Source organism: Pteropus vampyrus, unplaced genomic scaffold (assembly GCF_000151845.1).
Source record: "Pteropus vampyrus isolate Shadow unplaced genomic scaffold, Pvam_2.0 Scaffold62, whole genome shotgun sequence".
NCBI classification, from domain to species: Eukaryota; Metazoa; Chordata; class Mammalia; order Chiroptera; family Pteropodidae; genus Pteropus; species Pteropus vampyrus.
The window spans coordinates 1,821,584-1,832,807 of record NW_011888843.1 but is presented as its reverse complement, the minus strand read 5'-3'; positions in this window follow the sequence as shown (position 1 = coordinate 1,832,807).

The window sequence follows — 11,224 nt, the reverse complement described above, 5'->3', positions numbered from 1 at the left end:
GCCATGATATTTTTCTCATGGACAGCTGTACCCGATCCCATGCAGAATCCTAGATCCAGAAACCTTAGCAAGGGCTGCCCTGGAACTCTCTTCACCAGCTAGGAGAGGCCAAAACGGAGGCATAGGCTGGCTGACATTCAAAGATATGACTTAAAAATTCAGAGGATCATCAGTGAAAGAAGTCTTGCTAAGCCTATAAGGCGATTTGCACCAAGAGGTCTAAATGTAATAAAATACACATCGAGACTCAGGCAGTCACAGTGCTTGTTGTAGACTCCAGAGTTGGATTCCAACAATCCCTTCCAACCCTGTGTGTGCGTAGCCCTCCTCCATCAATAGGTGGAGTATATTTCCTCCTCCTGGGTCTGAGCTGGCTTTGTAATTTGCCTTAACGCACAGCACACAGCAGATGTCAACTAGCGATAGCTCATAAAGCGTCTGATAGCTTCACCTTTTACTGTCTTAGAACCTTCAGCCTCTATAACTCAGGTGGAGAGACTACATGAATCTCTTTCTCTCTCTCTCTCTCTCTCTCTCTCTCTCTCTTTCTCTCTCTCTCTCTCCTCTTTCTCTCTCTCTCTCTCTCTCATCATCATCTACCTACCTACCTACCTACCTACCTACCTACCTACCTACCTGAGAGAGGAAGGAAGGGAGGGAGGGAGAGAGGCTTGGTTAGTCAGGCTCCAGTTACAGAAGCTACAAGCTTGAAGTCAAGGTGAGTCAGCAGGTTGGCTCCTCCTGGAGTTTCTGCGGGAGAATCTGTTCCTTGCCTCTTCCAGCTTCTCACGTTTACTGGCAATCCTTGGTGTCCCTCGGCTACATCTCAGTCACATGGTGACCCCCGTGTCTGTCTATAATATCACCGGTCATATTGGATGAGGACCCGCTCTACTCCAGCATGGCCTCATCTTTATAAAGGATATCTGTAATGATCCTTTTCCAAATAGCACCACATTCTGAGGTTCTGGGTAAGTGTGAATTTGGGGGAGATACTACTCAACCTTGTACAGTGACCGTCTTGAGCGTTCCCACCCCGGTCAGGAGCATGAGAGCCTCCAGGAGAGACTCAAATGAGTTTTTCTTTTGCCTGCCCAAATTGCGAAATCACGAGCAAATGAACTGTTGTTATTTTTCTAAGTCACTAGATTTTTGAAATAATTCTTTACATATAAATGAAATTATTAGTCAAAGAATGAAAACACTGAGCTTTTTTTGCAAAAAGCTATTATAACTTTCATGAGATGTCTTACATATGATTTCATTCAATTGTTTTTCTTCACCCAAGAGTTTCTGAGAAGGTGATTTCCTGTTTAAAATGAGAAGGGGAAAAAAAAGGGTGGTGTGGTGTTCTATGCCTCAAAATAGCCATCAATTGTTGAGTAACATGGAAGGAATGTAAAATGCTCTGAACCAGAGAAGAGTTTTGTTTCTTGTGAAGGACAGTGGGTTTTATTATATTTGATAGCCCCCAGAAAGAAGGAGGAAGGGAATCGATTGTGTTACAGCTGAAATCCTAGTCAGTAAAGTTGAGAAGGTGAACAGACTTAAGAGGTGGGGGGAAAAAAAAGAGATCTGACCCTGACCAGGTGCTCAATAATTCAGCTCTCATCTCACCAAGTTCAAGTCTCTATCTTCTGAAAGCTCTGCATCAAACCAGATGAAGAAAGTGATGTGCTGCCAATTTTCCATAACTATCTCCAAAAACTATGCAGGATGAGAAATGGCAAATGTTAGTCTCTTGTGACCCCAGAAACAGCTTGATATAAAACTGTTTAGTAAGAAAATATAACACGAGAGGGGAAAAAAGTCCCCGCAAAGAAGGATGGATCGTGACTATCAGAGTCTACTGGAAAAATAATTACAAATCTTCATGTAAGGACAAGGCCATGCTAGACTCAAATTTAAGCCAAAAGAAAAGGATCCTTTCCACTTACTAAGCATGAGCACTAGCAAAGTTCCCTGTGCCATTTGGCATTTCAGATTTCTCATCTGGAAAAGGGGAATAATAATATCCTACTTTTCTCAGAAGGTCATTAATAAAATTATAGATATAAAAGCACTTCGAACACTTCAAAAATACACAATAAAAACAAGGTTTAATTATTATTATTCAACATATGTTTAAGCACATTCATGGGGAAAATACTTTCTGCAGTGCCAATTTTGGATATGGCTGATTAAAAGGAATTGCTAAAGAAATTTGTGGAATGGTTATGGGGTGGCAGCTACGACCTCATCAATAGGATACTGAGCTCTAGTACTTCTGACTTCCCATTTTCAGCCCCATCCGGGAATTCTAGGACTTTCTACTGCAAGATGCTTCCTCTACCCACTACTCTCATGTATTTACGACAATGGTAAATATTTGCAATATGTGAGCTTCTAGTTAAAGTCCTCCAGGAAAACCACCCTCCTGCAATCTTTACACCAGATTCACCCGTCACCTCTTATTTACTGTCAAGTCAACGCAGACCATTGCCAAGATGAAGCTGGTGTCTGGAGCATATGTTTTCTCCTTAGGGTCTTGATTATCAGCCAGTTTGGCATCTTACATGAAGATGAGAAGAGCACAGACTGATTTATTGTTCTACACCACCACAGTCTCTTGACATTTGAATTTCCAAGCAAATCTAAAAGAAACCAATTAAGTCCTGCTAACTATGCACCAGACAACTTACGAAAGTTACGTCATCCTTACAAATGTCTTCTAATATTGATATTATTTTCCCCATTCATAAATTAGGTGAAGGTCTAATCTTCAGTAACTTGCTTCTGGCTACAGAGCTAAAATGCAGTAGAGCCAGGGCGTGAAGCTGGGTGGTCTGACTCCAGAATTCAAGCTCTTGCTGTTACAGAAGACCTTTGCTTCGAACCCTTATGTAAGCAGCATAGAACTGATGGTGACGCTTATGTGTTCCTTCCAAACCTGACTCGTGGGCGGCTGCTCCACCACAGGTGAGCAGACAAGCTGTGGCTTCTCTGTGTTCTTTTAGTGAAAATTCAGTCATCCAAGTTTTACTTCTTTTGGCTATGACATATATGATTTCTTCTCCACCCTTCCTTTTTACGGTATCTAAATTCGTATTATTAGTCCTTCTATATTCAGTCTAATGATTCCTTCAGCGATGGTTACAATGAAAGTCTAAATTTGTAAGTAGGACGTTCAAGACTCTCCATGAGCCGGTCTTCTACTTTCTCTCACCTCCCCTCATCTTTCCGCATTTGCTCAAAGCACTAGGCAAATCATACTAAGGAACACGACATGTGGGTCCCCGGTCTACGTATTTTCTTACGATACATTTTTCATGTAGAATGACGTTCTCATCATGTAGGATTAATTCATGTCAATATTTCAAAAATCATTAATAGAAATTAAACAGTTAACTGGAATAATAACTTCATAAGGTCAATTGAAATAATCAGTGTTTTGGCTTTTGGCCAAAAATGCTAGCTCGGTTTGAGAATACTGATTATCTTGTTTGATTAGAAACTCTGATTACGGCTTTTGCTATCAGATTGAGAAGTAAAGTATCTCTTGATAAATGCAAATTTATTTATAAGGACAAAATCTTTTTTGAAAACAACATAGGGGAGGGAAGGGGACAGGTGGTAAAAGTGTTCCTCGGTGCTAGAGAGCTTGGGAACGAATTGACCTACAGTTGTCTATATTCTCACTCGCTCCTTCACATTGAAATCATTCATGTTTCTGGCATCTCATATATATGCTTCTTCCTTCATGAAGTCTTGCCCTGTATTATCGGAAAGAAGCAATCCCTCTTTGCTTTTTGGTCCTATGACATTGTTTATACGCTGTCCATACTTACTTGTGTATTTCTTTTTCTTTTTTTGCTCTAAGATGCTAAAAATTATAATTTGCAGCATTATTCTATCTATCATGAAGAAAAACACTACCAACCAAAGTATGGCATACCATCTTGATTTCGACTTGTGAAAATGCAAAGAAAATGTGTGTTACGGAATTAATGGATATGGTTTTACGAGCAGTTTCCATTTCATTTCCCTTTTTAGAACATTAAGAGAGCTATCATGTCTTGTCCATTTCTACTTCCTCAGGACCTTATCTTATGCTTTGCATGTGGTATATATTTAATATGTATGTTATATAAAATGTTAGCTTTGAATTGTCCTAGAGAATTCCCAAACTGGGTGACACTAGTGAAATTTCTTAGTAAAATTTCATAGTCTGTTCTGTCTCTTGCACACACTTATAGATCAGTCTAGTCTATGAATTAAACAAAGAAAGCATGTGATCATAACAGCCTCCTTGTCTACATATCTATCGGTTAGAAGTAAACATTTTCACTAAAATATTATTTGATTTCTATTAAGCTTTTTATTCATATAACTTGGGATGCTGTACAGAGGATTCTCTATTTGCAATTTTTGAACTATTTACTTTTGAAAACTTGGCCAAGGAAGGAAGAACATAGAGATAAGGAGAAAAAGAAAAGTCTATTCAAAACAGACATCTCTCATCTTTGTCCCTGGAAGATACTGAAATCTTAGTGAACCAATGGAATTTTGATTGGCTAGACTGGTGGATGTTGATGGATGATGTAGCAATCAACTACTACTATACTAATGCTGTACAACAAACTACAGCAAAACCTCAGTGCCATATAACAATACATATTTATTTAGTTCACATGGCTGGGTGCTCTGCTTACCTGGGCTGGACTGACCTGAAAGTCAGGTGGGCTCAGCTGGGACTAGACTAGAAAGCCTCTGCTCCACATGCCCCTCATCCTGGGAGCTGAGACATGTTCTCCCTATGTGACTGGCAGAGCACGCAAGAGCAATCAGACACATACCAGCGGGCTTGAGACCTAAGCTCAGAACTGCACGCCCTTGCTTTTGCTGCGTTGTACTGGCCAAAGCAAGGAATATATCCAAAACAAAGTCAAGAGGCAGGGAACGACACCCTCCCTCTTTAGACGGGGACTTGCTACGTCACGTGGCAAAGGGCACAGTTACAGGAAGGGGTGAAGAACTGAGGTCTGCGATATAACTCTAGAGTGTACGGTACTAATGGCATCCCATACATAAAAGCTGACTTAGAGGTTAACAAAGTATCTATCTTCACAAGTATTTGTCATCTAATTTCACAACTAGACCAAATGGGCAGAACAGATAAAATTATTCCTCCTTCCCTGAAGAACTTGGAGAACTTAAGTAACTTGTCCAAGATATATACTGTTAAATGACTGAGATGAAATTCAACCAGAATTATCAAGTATATTAAACAGATATGTACTGTTCAGTGGTTCAGATAGGATTCAAACTCACACTTTAGTTCTTTGTGGATTACCACACACAGTGGATTTCCACTGCAGGCTCAGGGCTGGGGTTTTCAGGAAAAGGGCTAGGTCAATTCAGAAGGACATTGAGCTTTATCTTCAGAAACAACCAACCACACCCAAAGTTTCTGGGAAGTATGTTCTGGCTGGTTTCTAGGCCACGTTGCTGAATGAGAATCGCTGCTTGTTTTTACATAAACACATTAATTTGTGAAGAGACTGAGCTACGAGTACAAAGAATGATGAGAACCCAGATGAGGGGCAGCTCTGAAGTGCAAACAGCAGCACGCGCTGATAAACTGCTTATGGGTTTCCTGTCTTCAACTGACTGGGGGAAAAAGAAAATCGGTTTAAGGTGATGAACGGTAACGCGTTGGAAGTAATTGGTTTAGTAAGGAAAAGGGTGTTCATTTAGAAATATCAATACTATTACCTCCTGGTGGACTGGACAGAGACAGAACCAAATCAGAGCTGCCCGATGACCTGATGGTTCGCTGTTTTACTCACCATTTCGTATGTCTCACAGACACGGCACTCCGGGTAAGTGGACTTTTGCATTTCTACCAGAAACACTGGCGCCTTGCCACCCACTCACTGCCATTTATGTACAGGAGAAAGCATGAGTCAAGGTCATCTAATGCAATAAGAATTAGGGGTGGAAAATAAAAGCCTAATTAAAGTTCTCATTAACTTTCCAGTAATCCTACTAATAACACTTAGTCAGCGTGACCTTCAGTGGAAACCTTCCCTGAACCCACCACGCCCACCCAAGGTTAGGACCCTGTTCTTTGATCTCAGAGCCTCCTACACTGTCCTTCTGTTGCTTATGTTAACTGCAACTTCTTATTTATTCATGTGACTATAATGCATGTTGCATCCTAGACTGTAAGCCTTATCAGGGGAGATCAGTAAGTGTCTGGTTCATTTTCCACTTCCTAGGACCTAGAACAGTGCTCGCCACATAGTAATCACTCATTTGTCAAATGAGAGATTGATTCCACGTAACCAATTTTTACCACTTTTATCTTCCTCCAGTACGTTTTCTGTGACCCAGAATGGAAGGATATAGGAGAGAGCCTGCGGGGTAGGGGGACATGCTCTAGATGGATTGCCCCATTCGCCTTTCCAATGGCTTCTTGAGAGTAAGACCTAAACCCATAACACGACCTATCAGGCAGGCACTCAGGCACTGGGTGGTCATGCCCTCCCTACCTCTGTTTCCTGTCTCTTGACTTCTCACCACCAAGCTCTAGAGGCGCTGCCCTTCACTGCCCTTCCTTTGGTTCCCGTCAGCCCTGGGGCCACTGCACGCATATCCGCTTCTGTCCTGAACTCTGTCTGTGCACCTCCCGTCCCCTCTTAAATGACTTATCTCCCAGCTACATGTCTGTCAACCATCTCTTCAGGAAGCCTTTCCTGACTCCCCAGACCAGGTTAGGCAATCTGTCCGTCATTATCTCTCATAGAATTATATACTGCTGCGTACCACAAACCACGGTGATTATTTTCCATTTGTTTGTGTGACCATTTCATTACTATGTTCCCCCTGGAGTGTAAGTTCCATGAAGGCAGGGACTGTGATGACTTTTGCTCACCATCGAATACCCAGGGCTTAACACTGTGCCTGGCATTTGGTCAGAACTCAATAAATATGCATTGGATGAATCGGTCAACAAAAGAAACACACAAAACACACACACACATCTCTTCTCTCTCTTCCTTAGGGATGAGTACCTAGAGGCACCAGATCTAGTTCTAAGAACTTTCCATTGGTATGCCAATAAATAAATTTGAATTCAAGTAACCTAGGTTTTAGCCAAGAAACAAGTGCCAACCAATTGTCCATAGTTTCTTTGCTAACACACGGCAAGAATTTCCACTTCCTACAGGCTACTTCTTAGGGATCTTTTGATTTAAGGAAAAAAAAGGCACAGAAATATTTTGTCTCCTTAACTAGAGCTTCATTCAAGGTATAACTTCTTACTACAAATCCAATCATTAGTGATCTTTCTCTTTATAACTCAGACATTTATCACAGTTTATCACTTGTATTTTAAAAACTCCTACGCCCACACTGCCACATATGGCCACAGCTTGTTTGCAAAGAATGCTGATCATGCTTTCAAACAAAACTGTTCCCATATGGTCGTGATTCATTTCCACCTTCCTGCCTTGCTTCATTTGTTTTAGAATCGGAGTTTAATTTTGAAACCGTTGCTATGACAGGAAGTGACTGGAGAGAGGGAGAATTGGAAGAGAGGAACTACTGGGGGGATGAATGAGAGGGATGTTGCCTATTAAACCCACAGCTGGGATAACAGACTGTCGGACTGGAAACGCCCTTGAAAGGAATACAGGATTCCCATTCGATCCCTTCCTTCCGGTTTAAAGTACGGGAAAGGGGAAAACACAGAAATGCGGGAAAGGCCTCGATTTCTGTAATGCGTGATTGCCCCATTATTTATATTACAACTAATCCCAACATTGGGTTTCGTTGTTGACCAGAATGACATTTGGAAAAGTGGAGGCCTCCCGTCTCCAGAGAATACTAATGAAATCAAGAAATTAGTTCAGCGATAGCTTATTACAACTCAGTGCATGACCTTTCAGTGAAGTAAAATGTTTGTAAATATAAGACTAACTTGGTATTCTTGAGTCACTTATTTCTTCAACAAGTATTCTTCAGCATCCATTCTATGCCATAGCTCTTTCTAGTTAAAAAAGTTAAAAAAAAAAAATAGATATTCCTGCCTTCACAGGGTTTATAGTCTAATGGAGGAGGATAGACAATTGAACAAGAAGCAAGAACGCGTATGTCAGAATTTAATTATGTGCTATGGAGGAAGAAAGAAGAATCGAGGATTAGGATGCGCAAGTGAGTGAAGTCAGAGGGTCGTCTTCGGAGAGCGGTCGGAGAAGCTCTCAGCTATCAGGTAAAGAGCAAGCAGTGTGGCTGTGACACGGAGGAGGAGCGCAATCCGAGCAGGTGGAGAAGCAAGTGCGAAGGTCCCGAGGCAGAGACACTCCGATTCGACTTAAGGAAAATCGAGGAAGCTAACGTTTCTCAAAGTGGAGTGTAGGAGATAAAGTCAGACAGGCAAAATTAAATAGGGCTCTGTAGTCTATTATGAGAATTGAAGCATTTTTAAAAAGACAGGACATGATCTGACTTAGATTTCTAAAGGGTCACTCTGGCTGCTGTGCTGAGACTAGACTAAAGTGGGGCAAGGCTACAAGCAGGGGACCAGGCAGGCAGAGGGCGACTACAATAATCCAAACAGGAGATGACGATGCTCTGAAACAGGTTTTGTCGTGGAGGAAATGGTAAAGCGCTGTAGTGGTTTCCAGTGGCTGTTGTAACTAATGACCACAAACTTAGTGCTTAAAACAACAGAAATTTAGTCTCAGTCTAGAGGCCAGAGGTCCAAAATCAGGTATCGCTGGGCCAAAATCTAGGCGTCAGCAAGGCCGCGTGTTCTCCAGACTCTGTCCCTTGTATTTTGCAGTTACACTAGCTACGGGCATTCCTTGACTTGCGGCCACAACACCTGTCTTCAAAGCCAGTACCTTCCAGTCTCTCTCTGCTCCATCTTCACTTCCCTGTCTCTCTGTGTGTACTGAATCTCCCTCTGCCTACTTCTTATAAGAATACAGGTAATTATATTTAAGTCTCATCTAAATAATCTCGATAATCTCCCATCTGAAGACCCTTAATTTAATCACATCCGCCAAGAGCCTCCCTTCCACCTTTTAGCCCTATAAGGTAAGAGTCACAGATTCTAGGGATTAAGATGTGAATTCTTTTTTTTGAGAGGGGTGGGGGAGGCAGGGGTATTTTCAGCCTACCACAGAAGGAGTAGATAATGAGTATTTTTTGAAGGAATAACTGATGAGATTTTCTGATAGATTACTTGTTGGGTAAGAGCCGGGGGGAATAAAGGGTGATCCCAAGATTTTTGGACTGAACACCTGGACTCTTTCTCAGAAGAAGATTCTGGAAAAACAGGTCGAGGAAGAAAATAAGGAGCTCAGGCTTTGCATATGTGAAGTTTGAAAAGCCTATTAAATATCTAAGTGGTGATTTCAGTAGGGAGTTAGACATAAGTCTGTATCAAGAAGGCCAAGCAGGATTACAAAGTTGTGAGTCATAAGAATATGGGTGGAGTTTAAAGCCACCAGTCTGTATTTTTCTAATCACATCCTTTTGACTATCATAATGGAGTCTTTTGATAAATAAAAGTTCTTAATTTTAATGTAAATCCAAAACATCAATATTTTCCTACATAATTAGTGGACTTTGTGCTTCTGTTATTTTCTAGAAGTTTTGTGGTTTTCCTTTTCCTAAAATTTACTTAGAATTTTTTTTTTAGTGGTGTGAGGTAGGAGTCAAGATGTATTTTATTCTCATATGGATATCTAATTGACCCAACACCTTTTATATTGACAACTTTCTCTCATTGTAGGGTCACTTCCACATAAATCAAGAATCCTTATATACGTGGATTTATTTCTTGATATTCTATTTTTTCTACTGCTCTATTGTTTTATCTTGTACTAACATCACAGTAATTGTGGTTTTAGAATAAATTCACCAAGTCTGTTCTTCTTCAAAATGGTCTTCACTATTGTTGACCCTTTGCATTTCCATATAAGGTTTAGAATCAGCTTGTCAATTGCCACAAAATGACCTGCTGGGATTTGGAATGGAATTGCACTGAATTTATAAATTAATTTGGGAAGAATTACAATTTTACAATATTGTCTCTTTATAACATTTTCTCTTCCAATCCATGAAAATGTAAATCCTTCCGTTTATTTAGATCTTCTTTAATTTCTTCTAATAACACTGTGTTTTTATTAAGCAATCTTTAAAATCTTCTAATAGATTTGTTCCTAGGCATCTGATATTGTGAGTTGCTATTGTAAATGGTTTTTTTTTAAGTTTCATTGTACCTCTGGCACGACAGTGAACAGAAGTAGAGAAGTCAGTATTAGGCATTCTTGTCTCATTCACAGTCATAGGCAGGATGCCTATAATATTTCATTGTGGATTTTTAAATTTAATTTAATTAGGTTTCAAGAAGGAATCAAGATAAATATGTGTTCAATCACCATGTCTAATTAGAAGTCCCACAAGAGTTGACACGAAACAATCCATTTTTTAATTAAGGTATACTTAAACTGTTAAATTGGCAGGTTTTTATCAAGGTTTTTTAAAATCTCAGAGAGTTGAAAAAACGTGGAAAAGAGTAATACGTCATACATATAGAATTGTAGCTTCCTTAAGTGCTAAGATAATAAAGAAATTTCATTTCATGGCAATTAGAATATCACTTTGAGGTGCCAGAAGCCACCTTTATCTTAAATGATTTTCTTTATAAACGAACGTCCTGCTTTTCTGCCAAATTCCATTCCCCATCTCCTGCAGGAATCCCTTAGACATCCCTGAGTAACGACTGCCTAGCCTTTGCTTAAATTCCTCCTACTCTGGGGGTTCAGCGCTTCTCCCATGGGCGGAAACAAATATTTATCTCAATTTCACATGTAAAGTAGTTCGCTTAGGTTTGAATTAGACCGAAAGTAACAGAAAAGCCAGCCGGACAATGGTTCAGCTACAGCAGTAGTTCTGCCCTTCTCAAGTGAGAAGGGGCCCCGAGGCAGGCTGTCGGGGACTGCTTTGGCAGCTCCAGGCCTTCAGCACCCACCCTAGTTCCAGCTGTCGGCCACTTCGTCTCTGACAGTGCATGGGCTTCAGCTCTGTGTCTGTAAAATTCTCCTTAAACACACCTCCAGGCAATACTTCTGCATTCCAGGAAAGGTGAAAGGACAAAAGGCATGGCCTATTGAGTCAGCCCTTTTCAAAAAGAGTTCTCAAAAGCCTCACCTACATCTCATCAGCCAGA